The sequence below is a fragment of the Trachypithecus francoisi genome, unplaced genomic scaffold, assembly GCF_009764315.1.
Source record: "Trachypithecus francoisi isolate TF-2019V2 unplaced genomic scaffold, Tfra_2.0 Lachesis_group8, whole genome shotgun sequence".
NCBI classification, from domain to species: domain Eukaryota; kingdom Metazoa; phylum Chordata; class Mammalia; order Primates; family Cercopithecidae; genus Trachypithecus; species Trachypithecus francoisi.
This window is the reverse complement of record NW_022681473.1, coordinates 102572595-102588636: the sequence shown is the minus strand read 5'-3', so window position 1 is coordinate 102588636 and position 16042 is coordinate 102572595. Positions and strand designations below refer to the sequence as shown.

Here is a 16042-nt window from a genome sequence, read left to right as displayed (position 1 = left end):
GTCCCCAACATTTTTGGCACCAGGGACTGGTTTCATGAAAGGCAATTTTTCCACGTATGGTGGGGGGATGGTTTCGGGATGATTCAAGCGCATTAATCATTAGACTCTCTTAAGGAGCGTGCAACCTGGATCCCCTGAATGCACAGTTCCCTATAAGGTTTATGCTCCTATGAGAATCTAATGTCGCCACTAATATGACAGGAGGTGGAGCTCAGCTTCACTCGCTCGCCTCCTGCTATGCAGCCCAGCTCCTCACAGGCCATGGCCCAGGGGTTGGGGACTCCTGCCACAGAGTTCATAAGTGGCAGGGCTGGGATTCACACCCACGCACCCTAGATTTTAATGCTTTCCCAAGACGAGATACAGACCCTTTTTTTTTTTTTTAACTACTTCTCCACTCACTAAAGCATGAATCTTAGGTTCATTCACTCAACAAGTATTACTTGGTGCCTTCTACAAGTAACGTTGTCTTTTTGGCACTGGGGATATAACCACGGAAGAGCATGCCAAGTGCCTGCTCTCATGACCGACGTTACCCTGAACACCAGGTGAATGGCGGAATCCAGAAGATGGAATAGTGTCTGTGAACACTCTGGGCCAAAGGGAAACGTGGCTGGTGGGAGGATCAGACAGAGGAATGGTGCAGTGCAGCTGGGGAAGAAGAAGAGGCTAAAGGGAACCGTAAGGGCCAGGCCATGCAGGGTCTTGCAAATCACGTTAAGAGCTTTAGGTTCCATCCTAAACCCGATGGGCAACTGTCAAATGATTGAAAGCTAGCGAGTGATGTGAGATTTTCATTTAATTCTAACTGGCTGTTCACTCCCACAGTACCCCACAAATATAGGCTGCTGTTTTCTGTTTGTTACCAACCCCTTTCTGATGCTGCTCTGGAGCCATGGCCGAAATTTCCAGCTACAGCACCACGGGAGGAAGAATCTGACCTTGTGTGTGAGTCCTAACTGGCAGCTCGGTGCCTAGCCTTTTGGGCTCTGTTTTCCTGAGCACAGGAGCCCCCTGGCAGGCCCATCTGTATGTCTCTGTGCTGGTACCTGGGCAATATCACTTGCACTTGGCCCCACACTGCTGTCCCCTGTGTGGGGGGCACAAGCAGGAAAGGTAAGTAGGCCTAGCATCTGTCAGCCCAGTCCAGAGTGGGTGGGGGCAGGGGGCAAAGCTTTGGCTGCCGGAAGCCATGGGCTGCTCAGCATGGAATCGGGAAGTGTCTGGTGGAAGGTAGGGGGAAGAGAAGGGATGGCACGAAGAACCTCCCTGCCTTCCTGGCCCATCGATAGAGGTAGCAAGGAGAGACCTGGTCCTCACCACCTCCGTCCCATTCATTGCTGGGTTAGGATGGACTAGTAGGCAGGCAAGGTCCACCTCTCACAGTCCCCCACACTTCTGTGCCCCTCATACTCACCCTGATACCCCTTCCCTTTGCAGACACTGAAGTCTAAGCACCTGGAGCCACACCCCATCTCGCCAGCAATCAGGAAGGCTGAGCAGGGAATAGGAATAGCAGCCAGCACTGGATTTTTGTCCTGGCCATCAAAAAGCAGGAAGGAAGGGGAGCAAAACTAGGCGTTATGCTAGGTGCTTTTTCTATGTTGTCAGCTCATTTAAAACTTGCAATCCTACAAGGCAGGCATTCTTATCCCCCTTTTCACTAGTGGAAAACAGAGAGATTAAATAACTTGCCTAAGATCACACAGAAAGAGGCAGAGTTGGGATCTGAAAATATCTCGGTGTGTCTGCTTTCAGAAACCACGGCGCTGGGCTCAGTGCTGCCTCTGGGGCCAGCTGCCCGCCTGTCTGCGCTTACCCTGGAAGAGGCCCAGTAAGGACAGTACAGAGCACCCCTGCCTCTAGTACAGCTCCAGCAATGGCTAGAGACCCCCTGGCCAGGAGTAGGCGGATGCTGGGGCTGGGTCACAAGACATAGCTCTCTGAGGCCGTGCAATCCCACTGGGAGCCACCAGGGTCTCTCGGAAATGTTGAGTAGGGTATTCAGCTCCACTTGCTGGAGGGGGACATAATGAGAGATGTATCTTTCCGGACAGAAGCAGTGCCAAGAGTTGACAGTGAGTCTTCAATGTCCCTCTCTGCTTGGCCTACACACAAAAGAGCACAGTGCATCTGCAATGCGTTCTGTGCCCGGTGGCCCCCAGTCCTTCAACTTGAGGGCCCCCAGCATCTACCCCCTTTCTGCCCTTAACCCCCACCCCACAGAGAGCCCAAATTAAGCCAGGTGTTCAAACAGCTGCCTTAAATCAGTAGGATTGAGTAGGCTTTGTGGGTCAGCCATGCCCTTTAAGAGCCAAGACTCCCCCTTACGCATCCTCTGAGATCCCCCGCATGGAAGGAACCTGGGCAGAGGGAACATGAATGGCATTGCCAGTGGGACATCTCAGCCTACACAGCCAGACCCAGAGGTGCTCTGAGGGTCAATATCACCCAGCAAGGCAGGCCACGGCACTCTCCCCCCTTGGTCTTCCCAAGACCCCTAGATGCTGCCCCACTATGCTGTCCCTACTTCTCAGGGTGGCCTGAACCCACTTCATGTCCATTCAGTCAACTCACTGAGCCACTACCAAGTGCAGGCACTGTGCTAGGTGACCAGGGGCAGGCTGAGGCTGAGCAGAGAAACTGGGTCCCAGACTAGTGGGAGACGCTGAGTTAACAACCACCCAGAGGGTAAGGCAGGGCAACTCCAAGAGCTCCTGAGATTTTGAGTTAGGCTTTTACAAGTAAAGAGTGTTTGAGAAGCAAAGGACAAGAAATTGGGACACATGTGCCAGGCTAAGGAGAGAGACACCACTGGCAAATGTCAGAGCAGATGGGGCCAAGGTCAGGCCCTGGGGATAGAGACAAGCTGGGAGGGTGATGGGAGTCAGACCACAGAGGGCTGCACATGCCAGGTAGGACAGATGGGACTTTATTCTACAGGCAATGCAGTGCCATGAAAGGACCGAGGGTTGGTATGATCCTAATGTCTGGGTCCCCCTCCAATTCCTTTTTTGAAATCCTAACCCCTAAGGTGATGGTATTAGGAAGTGGGGCCTGAGGGCAGATAATTAGGTAATTAAAATGGGATGAGTATCCTTGTAAAAGAGGGCCCAGAGAGCTAGCTAGCCCCTTCTACATGTGAGGACACAGAGAAGTCAGCAATCTGCAACCAGGAGGAGGACCCTCACCAGAACTTGAACGTGCTGGCACCCTGATCACAGACATCCTAGCCTCCAGAGCTGTGAGAAGTGCATGTCTGCTGTGTATAAGCCACCTAGTCTGTGGTAGTTTGTTATAGCAGCCTGAATTGACTAAGATGAGTGGTGCTAGCACGATCCGACCTGTGTTTGAAGCCAGTGACTCTGGACACACATAGGAACTAACAGCAGCAGCAAGTGGTGAGAAGCAGCGAGAGAGCTGATGCGCCACTGGAGGAGGGTGGGGACCAGACCAGGGCAGAGGCTGCCAGGGCAAGGGGAGACAGAAAATCCTAGAAAGGTGGGACAACAAGGGAGGAGTGGCACGCACAAAATCCCAGATGGCAAGTTCCACACCTGGCCAACAGGCTGGAAGTTATATTGTCACCACCTGGAAAGGAAATGCCATGATGTCCCTACAGTGGTCTCTCTCCCCTTCCTGGGACATTCCACAAGGTGCAGGGGTGCTCCTTGGCCACGTATCCACCAACCAAGGCTCCCAGGGCAAGAAAGGGGGGCCTCTGAGACTCAGCATCCACTTCCCCCATTCTTCTGCTTGGAGACGAACAGCTATGATGATAGAAAAGTATTTAAAAAAAAAAAAAAGGAAAGGGCGGGGGAGATGTGGATGAGACACAAGAAAAGCTATTGGTGCATGTGAGTTAAAAATCTAGAGACTAGATGTGAGTTATTAAACAATTTGCTGCTGTTTCAGCCTAGCTGATTGTTCGCATGTATGATGAGTCAGGGCAGATTCTATTACACTGGGAGATTAAGCAAATAAATGCTAGCTTTTGGAAACACATTAAAATGTGAGACTATGGAAATAAAATTATCTAGAAAATTGTATTAGCAATTCATTAGCTGCAGTGAGATGTGCGGCGGGGCGGGGGGCCTGGAAGCACTGGAACGCTCTGCTCCCTTCAACACCTGGGTTCTGTCCTCTGCTATGGAGAGACGTCAGGCCTCGTACCATTGGGGAGAGGGGCGGTGCTCTGACAAGACCCTCAGAAGTCAGATGGTCCGCATGACACAGGGGAAGGAAAAGAAGCACGGGGTCCCAGCTCTCCCATATACTTGCCTTGTGGCCCTGAGCAAGTCATTTTACTTCGCCAGATCCATTTGCTCCTTATCCACCATATTGTGGTTATCAAGAACATCCAATGAGACATCCACACCAAAAAACTTTATAATGTGGTCACAGAGCCAATGCCAGCCAAACAACACCTTCATCTGAATTAGAAAATCATGTCTCCTCCTCCGGGCAGCCCCACAGACCTGGTGAGCACAGAGAGGGCTGGGTTTTGGGCTCTTTCCTCTTCAGCTGGGTACCCTTGTGCAGTGAACAACCTGGATCGTGAGTCATGGCATGAGTCATGGCAGCCCTGCACAGTACACATGCCTAAGCTGTTTTGTTGTCTCTGGGCTGCTGCTTTCTGGGAAGCCTAGAGAAGGCATCTTTGAGGAATTACACCACTTAGGATTCAGTGCCAACAACACCATCTTCCTCTGAAATCCCTCACTGTTGTATCTGGTGTGGTAAAGCCCTGTATTGCATTTATTTTGGACTTTCAGCTCTGCCTAATAGATTATAAGCCTCCAAAGTAGGAACTATTGTATTCATCTTTATATTCCCCAACACACAGCACATGGCCTGATATAGAGTAGGCACTTAATAACTGCATGTTGAATTAGTAAATAAATAAGGGGCTGTGAGACAGTCACAAAGGGTGGGGGAGGAGGTATGAGGAGAGCCATGGTACAGACAGAGGGCTAGGGATGAGGAAAGTTCAGACCACAGTCCACAAACGAAACCACGACTAAGAGCATCCAACCGCTCTCCTTGGAAATCAGTAATGACAAGTGACCCACAGGCAGCAGATCTCAGTGAGGCCTCCTGTGTCTGTCTGGTGGGCTGGACAGGACTCCTTAGTTCTTACTCCATGTCTGAGCTCTGTTGCTCAGAAGCAAAGACCCAGACCATAGAAGGATTGGTTTTGCCATATTATACAGTGAAACAGTACAAAGATCCCAATTCTGGCCCAGAGGTGCAGCCCTTCTTGGATTTGTGATCCTAGTCCAGGCAGCTGTTGTCCTTAACCTCAGTTTCTTCATCTAGGAAAGAGAATTCATAACTAATCTGCCCTTTCCAGCCCTAACTTCACAGTCCTGTTAGGATGCAACTGACAAATGTTTTTGATTATGTAAATCCTACAAATGTATTGCTTTCTATCAATGTACATTTCAATGTAAATCAGATATATAAGTCAGCTTTTACCCAAGAAAATAATTTTTCAGGTCAAGGAATTAGCACCTCTGCTCTTCTGAAGAATGAATGGGACTCAGTCTTAGCCTGGACTCCCAGGGTATCTGCTCAAAGGGAATCTGAAGTAGGAAAAGGGGATGCATGTGGAAAGGATGACGCTATCAAGACTCAAGGAGCACGACTCTTAGTAATATGGGCAGGGTCCATGCAAATATCTGGGACCACATTTGCATAAATCGTATCTCCAGGGAAGGTGACCCACACCAGACCCCCGAGTGGCAACACAGCCAGTTTTGACTATAGGGCATGTATGACTCAAAGTCTTCCAATTTAAAACAAGCTTAATTTTAGTGAAACCAAAAAAAAGGAGAATGAAAGAAAAGAAAAGAGAAAAAGAGAGAAAGGGAGAAAGCCAGGCCAGGGTGGAATAGTAGGCAGAAGGGGTGACACAGACCTAGGGTATTTCACCCAGATGATGACGGGGTCTGAAATTATGAAACACAAAACCCCTCATGTTTACACCTGTGCCATTTCCATACCAATTATCTCTTTAATAGATGGGAAGGAAGAGGATCAGAGGGGGACACAGCTGGAGAAGAAAGATGTTCAGGTGCTACACCTTCTTGGAGCAAAGCTCTTATTATCTCCTGCTATAAGCAGTTTCTTAATCAAAGGAGCAGAGGGATCTAAATATACTCCAGCTTTTTTTGGTAAGCAGGCTGGGACTGCTGTGTGTGCATGTGCTGGGGCGTGTGCATGCCCGTGTGTGCGTGTGCATGCACATGTACCCCGGAGGGGCTTCTCATGTCCAGTCCTACCCAACCTCACCCAACAAAGGAAGGACTTCCTCCCCTGCCACCCCAAGAGCTTCTTCTCCCCACAGAAAGAAAATATCAAATTTAGGAGGGTGTGAAAACCTTGATTTAAACTAGAAACTTCCCCTCCCTCCACCCCTAGACCCCAAATCCTTCAGATATGTCTTTCTGCTCCCTCTGACATCCTGGGGGATTACTCTTTCCTAAGACACCATCTCCAGCATGGGCAACCTTCGTGACCACACACTCAAACCTTGGCATAAACTGATGGCCTTTTCCTTTTGCCCATATTCTCCTCCCTTTGCCCCCAGGATGCTGCTGAAAAAAGGTAGCAGAGTTGCACCATCCACTCTGCAAGACAGAAAGAGAGGCAGAGACAAGCAGCACCGGGCTGACTCCTACCCAAGGCAGGAAGGCTCTGTCTTCATCTTAAGAGGATGGAGAAGGCTGGGGTGAGGTGAGGAATAGACAGAAAGGAACAAAGTCCAGCCCCTGAATCTGAGTGGCTCCCCCATTTTGACTTCACCTGTGCTATCATTTAGGGCTCAGCTCCTTTTCAAGGAATCTACTGGATTAAGGGCCAATAGCCCTCTCTTTATTTCTCTGGTTGTCCTCTTGAGCATGAGTTTCAGGATCATTTAGGATGCACTATTACACTCCCAGCGTTCCTCAGAAGGCTAGCTATGTGGGCACTGAAAGCCAAATCAGCCCATTGAACCCTGGAAACTCCAGTCAGCTGCTGGTGAGTAAGAGACAAGTTTCCCAGTTGCTTTTACTGGGGTAGGATACACTAAGACACCATCTTGGAAGACTTGTCTCAAACTCAATTAGCTTTGAGCTCACGCATGGGTGTTTGTCTCCTGTGTATAGAGTCACCTACTGCTGAGGTACTCAGTTACATCTTCCCAAACCAAGCCAAGAGCCAAAAACCTTAGCATCAGTTGTCAATTTCATCCTTGTCAATTTTAGGTCTCTTTATCCAGCCCTCTCTGCCTCTTTTTCCTTCCTTTCTTATCTGTGTAGAATCACGGAAGGCATCTATACATCTGTATGACATTCCATTTCCACAAGAGAAAGGGGGAATGTTATGGTTTCAATACCGTCAGTCAAGGGAGCAAAAGCATCTTCATTGCATAACAAAAAAAGGGGAGGAGCTTGAGCAGCTGATTCAGATTTGTTTTAAAACTAGGCAATGGATGGGAGAGTGATTACATTTTTTAAAACACATGCACACATACAACTTTCAGTCTCTTGGGGAATGTGGCTGCATCCTCAGGCACAGCAGCTAGCAGAGCTGGCTCCCGGAAAACCGTGTATTTGTTTAGCAGTGAGCTGCAGACACAAGTGCATTTCATTACTCGGCACCTCCAGCTACAGTAAACAAATTTGTCAGCTCACTAGCTCATTAAGGTGCGCCCTGGACATGGGGGATTTATTGAGACCTGCACAATAAAAGTAACATGAATGGATTTACTAATTTTGTCAATCACTCCAACAAACGAGCCCAAGAAGGGGAGAAAATGAGGGAGGGGGACAAGAAAAGGGGTGGATAAAAAAAGGGAAGGAGGTTTTAAAAAAAGGAGGAGATGAGTTTGGTTTGCAAGAAGAGAGAGAATAAACGGGTTAAGAGGGGACAAGATCTGCATCTTCGTACTGGGCTACAAAACCACCTTCACATTCAATCTACCTCCTACTCTGGGTTGCCCTTTCTAGGGTTCAGGGGCCTCTGGCAGGAAGGGTACATGCTAAGTTGGAAGATGCCAAATCAAGTCCTGGTTCCCTGGCAGTGCCACACCGATGGCAACATCCTCCTCCCTTCCTCCCAGCATCCGATATGGAACTAATGAATCCGAGGATTAAAAACCTTGTTCCAGGAAGTAGCTGCTTCCAGGCACATCAGCGGAGACTAATATCCTCGGCTAGTACCTCCCACCTGCCCCAGCAGCTCCTTCTTGGTTTCCAGTCCAGTGGCTGGACCCTTCCAGACATTCCAGAATGAATTAAAACTTCTCCAAGAGCAAGCGGAGGAAGAAGGAAAGGGATTGTGTGTGTGTGTGTGTGTGTGTGTGTGCGCACGCGCATGCACGCGCGTGCAGCGGCTGGGGGGCGGGTGAGTTGGGGTGGAAAGTAAATCCGGAGAAGTATGCAGCCCTCTGGTCTGTAACTTTCAAAATGACAGCAGGACTAGGGCAAAGGTCACGGGGTCCAAGGCCTTAAGCACCTCCGCCAGCTGTGGCAGAGAAGCCTGGAGCCCGCAGGACGCCTGCCCGTATAAATCAGCGGTAAGCAGCACCCGCTGGGGGCGAGGACAATGGGCCCACACGGGGGTGGGCGGCAGAACAATGGGGCCTGGCCAGTGCGCAGGCCCGGAACAAATGTGCCTTGGCACCACGGGGGCCCCCATTTGTGAAACTAATTGGCCCACGATTGAAAAATCGGACCAACTTCAACAACGCAGAGAGAAGGGCAGCTTGCAGTAGCCTAACCTAGCCCAGCTCTGCAGAGCAAGCCTAGCCTAGCCTAGCCCAGCCCAACCCAGCCCATCCCTGGTGGGGCATGTGCTGTGGAAGCCTCTCTCAGGTACTGCCCATGCTGGCAGAGAGGTGCCTCTGAGATGGGATCAGGCTGGGAGAATGATGGACCGTGGGATGGAGCAGGTAGGCATGGTGCCGACTTGAGGGCCCCGTGCTCAACAACTTCTCCCAAGATGCAGGGAACTGTTTTCCTCGGTTTCTCTACACTGCTTGTTCTGTAGAAATAAAGTTCAAAGGAGAGAGACAGGCACCTGTTTACTCTCAGGATTCCTAAAGCCAAAGGGCTCCCTACTTCCTGCATTTGGGGGTAGGTGGGTAGCAAATAAATCAAAAGCTACAATCAGTTTCTTCCTAAATCCATTCCCTGGCATGTATTCTGCCTGTAACGCTCTGCAAGGTTGCATGAGCACTGCAAGAAACGTGGGTCCCTTGGTCTCAAATTCAGCTAATCTTAGAGGCTTCCAGGAAAAGAAGCCCCAAAGCGGGTGGGGGAACATCGGGACACAGCATGAAAGGGCAGGCCAGGATCTTCACATCCCAGGCATCCTCTTGCCCTCATGTGGCTTTTTACTGCAGACTCCCAACTGAACAGGAACAAAAGAGTAGAAAACCTGGCCTCTAGTCCTGGCTCAGTGACTAACTCGCTGTGCACTCCTGGGTGGGTTACTAGACCTCTCTGGGCCTCAGTTTCCTCATCAGTAAAATGAAGAGGGATATAAGTGATCCTTAAAGGGTTTTTCTCCACTCTAATATTCAATAATTCTATTGAAGAGGGTGCTGGCTGGTTGAATGGTCCTTTCTCCCACTGAGATGGACGTCAGCATTTTCTCTTTCAAAGTCAGACTTGACAGCCTTCTTTTAGCTAAAGAGAATCCCTTTAACTAAAAGGGAACCACATTCTTAGGCTAACAGAGGGACAGTCACAGACAAGGCAAAGAAAGGATCCAACATTGACTGGGCACCTACTGGGTGCCAATCTACATTCAACCTTTCTCAAGCAGCACTGTGAGATGGGGATTTTTAGAAAGATGGGAAAATTTCACAAGACTTGAGAGAACCTCTAGGTCCCTTTTCTAGGGGACTACCAGTTAGCAGCTTAAGACCTCCTAGAACTGGCTGAACACTCACAGAGGCAATTATTGAGTAGCTGGGTCTGAGAGTACCTGAAGCCCCTCTGTGCCAGGTGAGGGCTGGGCAGTTGGGGTGGCGAGTATGGAGGGGGAGCTTTCTCTCCCAAGCCCCCAGCACCAGAGTGATAGAGAAGACCCCCAAGAAATCCTACATAGAGGGCAAGTCACAGAACCAGACCCTCTGAATCTAGCAGTTTCACTACAAGACCATAGTGTCCAACACATAGTAGGCATTTACATTCTGGCAGTGTGTCCAGAGCTTAACGGGAGGCATGGGAGCTTCCGTGTGAAGGTAAGACCCAATTTCCTTGTCTGGACAATAAGTTATTCCCAGGACTCTTTCATCTCTAGTATTCTTCAAGTGTTAAAGATGCTTTCTATAGACGGTCACTCTCTCTAGTTTCAGACATTCCCAAAGTCATCCTGAGGCCCCGGGAGAGAAACTGCAGCTCAGGAGTGGGGTCTCTGGGGAAAAAAAACCCCAAAAACCTCAGCTAGGCTCTCATGTACAATTTCCAGTAAACCCCAATGTATTTCAGAGATAGGGAGGTGGAGGCAGAGGCAGGAGGCAGGAGGAGACCCAGACAGAAAAGAGAGAGAGACAGAGGCAAGACAAAGGCCCAGGGAGACAGAATGGAGTGGGGAGGGGAGCAGGGGTTGGGCGAGACAGAAATTCAAAATAAAACGAAATACTGATTGTTTCAGCGCCATTTAAATACCTCACAAACACTAGCCAATGAAAACAAAAACTACCCCATATAAATAAGCAAAACAAAATAACAAAAAAGGAGAGGGTGTACTCATTTTACTGACATTTTAATGGCGCCTCTCCTTCCCCCCACCCCCCCAGAAGATGATTACAAATTAAGCAGCATTTAAACGCTTTTTACTGTCAACAATTACAAGGAGGGCTGTGGGCCTGAGAGTGTGGTGGGCATTCATTCCCACGGTAACCAGGCTATCAATATCACAGACACCATGTGGCCTTCCCATACTGTACGGCACACAATAGCCAAAAAGGGAGAAGTGCAGACAGATACTGTTAATTTTGCAGGACATTCAGAAGCAAATCAAAATATTAAAAAGTTCCCAGCACATACACAGACACCAACAACAAGGGCAGGGCAGGTTGAGCTCATGGAGTTGGTCTTAGCAGTGGCAGAACGTACGCACAGCCTGGTTACACCTGATTCAGGGTTCCTTGCGTTTGTTTCATGGGCGTGCATGTGTGCGTGTGTGTGTTGCACACGCACGTGCACAATATAGGAAGGACCCAAGGGCAGAGGTTGTTTTGCTAGGGTCAGAGGAATAAACAATAAATCGAGCCCAGGAGCTCTACGCCAGACCCAGAACCAGCCAGGGAGTAGAAAGAGGACACGCCCACTGCCCCAACCTGGGCTTCAACTGAGATGGTGCGACCACCAACATTTACCCTTCCAGCACCTGCACCACGGCCTTCTCCACTGGACCACAGGCAGAAATCAAGTGATTCTGATTTCACTGTGTTCAGAGGAAGGGATTTCATCATTCCAGGTGGACCAAAGGGACACATTTGATTTTTCAGAAACTGACTCTCTTTTCACTATTCAAACTATCATTACCAATTCATGCCCACCCCCTGCCTGCCCCCGCCCAATACCACCCCCCTTCACATCTTTCTGAAAGGCTAAAACCTCATCTGTGTTAGGTCCTGGTAAATTCTGTTGCTAGAACTCTCTTTTAGCTAACTCAATATAGTTTCTCAGCATCCATATCATCACAGGTACCTTTGAAAATAATGGAATAATGAAAAGTCATTTCCAGAATAAAGGGGAAGAAAAGAAAAGGGTTAAAAAGATAAAGGAGCAAAGAATGTAGCTACCAATTTCCTTTCCGGTCCTTCAGAGAGGGAGACGGAAATCACAGAAAGTGAGAGTGGGCTACCAGGTGGAGGGCGAGAGGCTGGATTTAGAAGCAGCCGGGTACACTTCTGTACCGTAAAGTTTAATATGCAGGAGGGATGACAGAGAAATAAAAGAGACACGTCCCCTTTAAAAGGAAATATAATTTACAGTGTGCAGCCAGGCGGCCCATAGTTTCAATCTCGTTTACTATAGAGAAAACTCTGCTAGCTGTTCTCTATCCCACAAATCCGATTTAATCAGACAAGCCAGCCAGCGTGGCTTGGAGTAAAAACGGATAATTAGTAAACAGAGAGCTACTCCAGTGCTTCATTGGCATTCGAGTTGGGCTACTGTGTCGCATTTAAAATGCAGTCTGATGAAGTTTACAAAATCAAACCATTTGTTACTCCTATTGAAGAGGCTTGAGGCCACTTGCAATTAAATTGGAATTAGTGCTCAGAATGAGACACAGCAAATTCATACTAAAAAGGGATCTGACTTTGAGACATTTGACTTCACTTCAACAGTTTTCTGTGTGTGTGTGTGTGTGTGGGTGTTACTGAAAGACTCCTCACTCACCCCGACTCTGCAGGGCTCCCCGACTCCCCACAACCTGCTACTCTCTGGGCTGGCTGCGGGGGATGGGGCACCAGGGAAGGGGAGGGACAGCTGACACCAGGGCGCCCGCCAGGCCCGGCATTCACACCAGGAAGATACTGTACTAGGGAAAATGTGTCCACAAAGGACCATATGGCTACCTTCTGCATTGAGCCCTTGGACAAGAGGGTGGAAGGGGGCGGGGGAAGCTGCCAGAAGGCACACTTCTAGGGGGCACTGGCCCCGCCCACCTCAGACAGCAGGCTGGCGGCCTGGGGAGAGTGGGGGCACCTTTTCCCCTTGGCTGGGCTCCTGTGACGCCCTACACAGGGACAGCGTCACTCACGACGTCCTATGTATGCATCCGCACGCTCCCAGCCCCGTGCACGGCCCCTCTAGGCAGAAAACGGGAGTAAGCTCAGGTCTAGGCACGGCTTCTTAACCTGGAGTCCACGGAACCCCTAAGCTGTCCAGGGACAGAATTCAGGAGGTTGGTGAACTGAGAGAGGGAAAAAGTGACATCTTGATTTTCACCAACCTCCAACTGAAATTCAGTAGCTCCTTCCATTAGGAATATAAGCAACCAGCCAGTCCTATGGGCAGTACTGGTAACTCATTGGTCACCGGTAGACACGATGGGCATTTTCACATCGCACTAGAAATGTTGCAGTCATCTCAAAATATCATCTATGGAAGCCACTCCTGCAAAAATATGGTAGTTATTCAACCACGGCCTGATCTTACTGGTTAACGGGATAACAAAGAATCACACATATTACTATATTACAAATGGTCTTTTAAAAATATTTTGGCACCTGTATTTCAAGTTTCCATGACAATCCTATGTATTTTACTTTCTGCATTTACAGACCTGATTCTGAGGAAGGGTTCTGAGGTTTCGCCAGACTGCCCAGGGAGTCCATGGCACAAAAAAGTTAAGAATCCCTGTCTAGGCACCAGGGAAGGAATGGGGAGTTAGTGTGTAAAGGGTACGAAGTTTCTGTTTTATAGGATTATATGAGTTCTGAAGATAGAGTGTGTTGATGGTTGCATGACAGTGTGAATGTATTTAATGCCACTGAATTGTCCTCTTAAAATGGTTAAAAAGGCAAATTTACGTGACATATAATTTACCAAAATTAAAAACCAATCCTAGTCTGAAACTACATGTATCCTTCTGCTGCCCAAAAGTATCTAGTCCAAACTGAGATTTATTCCCTCAAACTTCTCCATCTGCAATGGAGAGCCAAACTAAATGCTTGGCCTCCCAGGAAGCAGGGAGTGTGGGGCCTTGCAAAGGACACTACAGGAGGCCCAGCCTCAGTCTTCAACTGTGACACCCACAAGACTTAGAGACTTGCTTTAAGTTCAAGGTTTGCTGTCTTCCCCACCTGTCAGAATGAAAGCTGCATGAGAGCCGCGACCTCACTTCTCTCATACAGCACTGTATCTCTTGGTTCTGACAAGTGTTCAATGAATATTTATTGGATGGAGAGAAGGACGAATAGATGGATAAAGGCTTGCACAAATTTATTTGATTTCTCTGGACTTCAACTCATCTGTAACATGAGGGGGACAGGCTTTGTGATCCTGTGATGCTCCTATTGTTCTAAGGGGCTTCTCCAGCATGACATCCTCCCGTCTGCTGACCACACCTTCCCCCAGCACATGGGGCCCAGGAGGTGGAGGGTGGGGGTGTGCACGGTGCACACAGGTGGGGGACACCTGATGTGCAATATTGGAGGTGATGGGCCACTGTCCTCCTGGGCCCCAGGAGTTTCCTGCAGGCCTCAGAGACAGCGCTGCCCCAGCTGCTGCACAAAGCAGTATCCACCTTGCTGCAGTCCTGCTGGAGTCCACTGGGCTCACCAGGACACCTTCCCTGCCACAACAGGCTGGTGGTGATGGTGGTGGACAGGGGACAGTAAATTTATAGGCTTACGGAACAGGCAAGCAATGAGAGGGAGTCCGTAGGCCTGAGGGAGAGGCTTTTATGCAACGTCAGGTGGCATGCAAAGGCTTTTAAAACCTGGAAGGAAGATACTGTCCTTCTTGCTCTTTGGGGAGGGAGAGACAGGAATCTGATTATGGTCAAGAAAAAAATAAACGACCACATTGCCCATTAGCCCTTCCCATTACCCCCACATCTGGAACTACCCTCCTTTCAAGTAGGCTGGTCTCCTGATTCTATAAATCAGTTTCAAGAAAGGAAGATGAGTGTCTGGCAGGCATCCAGCTGGACATCAAGGTCATGTTAGGTGGCGTGCATGCTCCTCAGTGGTAGCGTGGTCCTCCCCCAACACCCGCACATGTTCAGATGCGCCAACCCTGGATACTCTGAAGGAGGGTCTGGAGAGAAACCCCAGCCTCAGATACTGACACTAAAAGGAAATGTGAAGTGGAACGTCACTTCGTGGTCTGGGGTTCTCTCCTCCTGTGTGGGTTTTGTTACTTAGGTACCTCCCCTTTCAGCTCCTCCTCTGGAGTTTCTAGGCCGCTCCCTGACAGCTCTGGAGCCTGGAGTTGATATGGGGGCAGATGGAGGCCTTCAGGCTGACTCTCTCAGGCCAACCACAGGCTCTCCAGCACCCTGGTCAGAAACAGTAGTGAGGAGAGACATCTCTGTTCTAACTACCCAACACCAGCATTGCTTGATGGCCAAATCCTTCTGCTCTCCCTTTCTTCCATCCAATGCTCTTTATTTCTCTCTTTGGGTGATGGTGCTTTATCTCCCTTGGGGAACAGCATTAGAGAGTTACTTTATGTACCCCTCTCTCAATTACTCCCTCACTCACACACCTCGTATTTCTTGAGTTCCAATTCTATATAGGAATCAAACCCGGAGGCTACGCAATGATAAGAAAATACTTCTTGGCCCCAAGAAGCTTACAGTCTGAGAAGTACAAAGCAAAGAGCCTGGGCTTTGAACTCAGACCATACCTGGGTTCAAATTCTGACTCTTCCATTTATTTACTAGCTACATAATCATATGCAAATCACTTAGTATCGCTGGGTCTTAGCTTCCTTTCTGTATTAGAGTCATAGTACCCACCATGCAAGGTTGCTGGGCAGATTAGAGATAATATATGAAAAATGTCTATCACAGTGACACATGATTAGGGGAAGGAGAAAAAGTAGCTGCTTACAACACTGATGCAGTGGGTTGGGTGAAGAAGGGTGTCGGGTACAGATATTTAAATCAGTGGGCTGTGGTGTTTTAACTTAGGTACTTCTGTGGTTTAAATATGTCCCCCAAAGTTCCTGTGTTGGAAGCTTGATCTTAATACAGCAGTGTTAGGAGGTGGGGCTTCATGAGAGGTGTTTGGGTCACAGGGGTTCTGCCCTCACGCATGGAATGTCATTCTCAAGGGAGTGGGTTCCTTAGGAAAAAATGAATCTGGCCCCCTCTTGCGCTCTGCTCTCTCTTGCCCTCTCGCCTTCCACCATGGAGCGGTGCAGCAAGAAGGCCCTTGCCAGATGCTGGCATTCTGATCTTGGACTTAGCCTTCAAAACTGTGAACTAAATACATTTTTGTTCTGTATACATTATCCACTCTCAGGCATTCTGTTACAGCAGCACAAAACAGACTAAGACAGGTACCATGAGCTGCACTTAG

The 16042-nt window shown here is 49.0% G+C and overlaps 1 protein-coding gene across 3 annotated transcripts in view; it reads right to left on the bottom strand.

Annotated features, from left to right (window-relative positions):
• Positions 1-16042, bottom strand: part of ZBTB16 (zinc finger and BTB domain containing 16) — a 198131-nt gene that overhangs the window by 14366 nt on the left and 167723 nt on the right. The gene's annotated exons all lie outside the window — the stretch shown is intronic.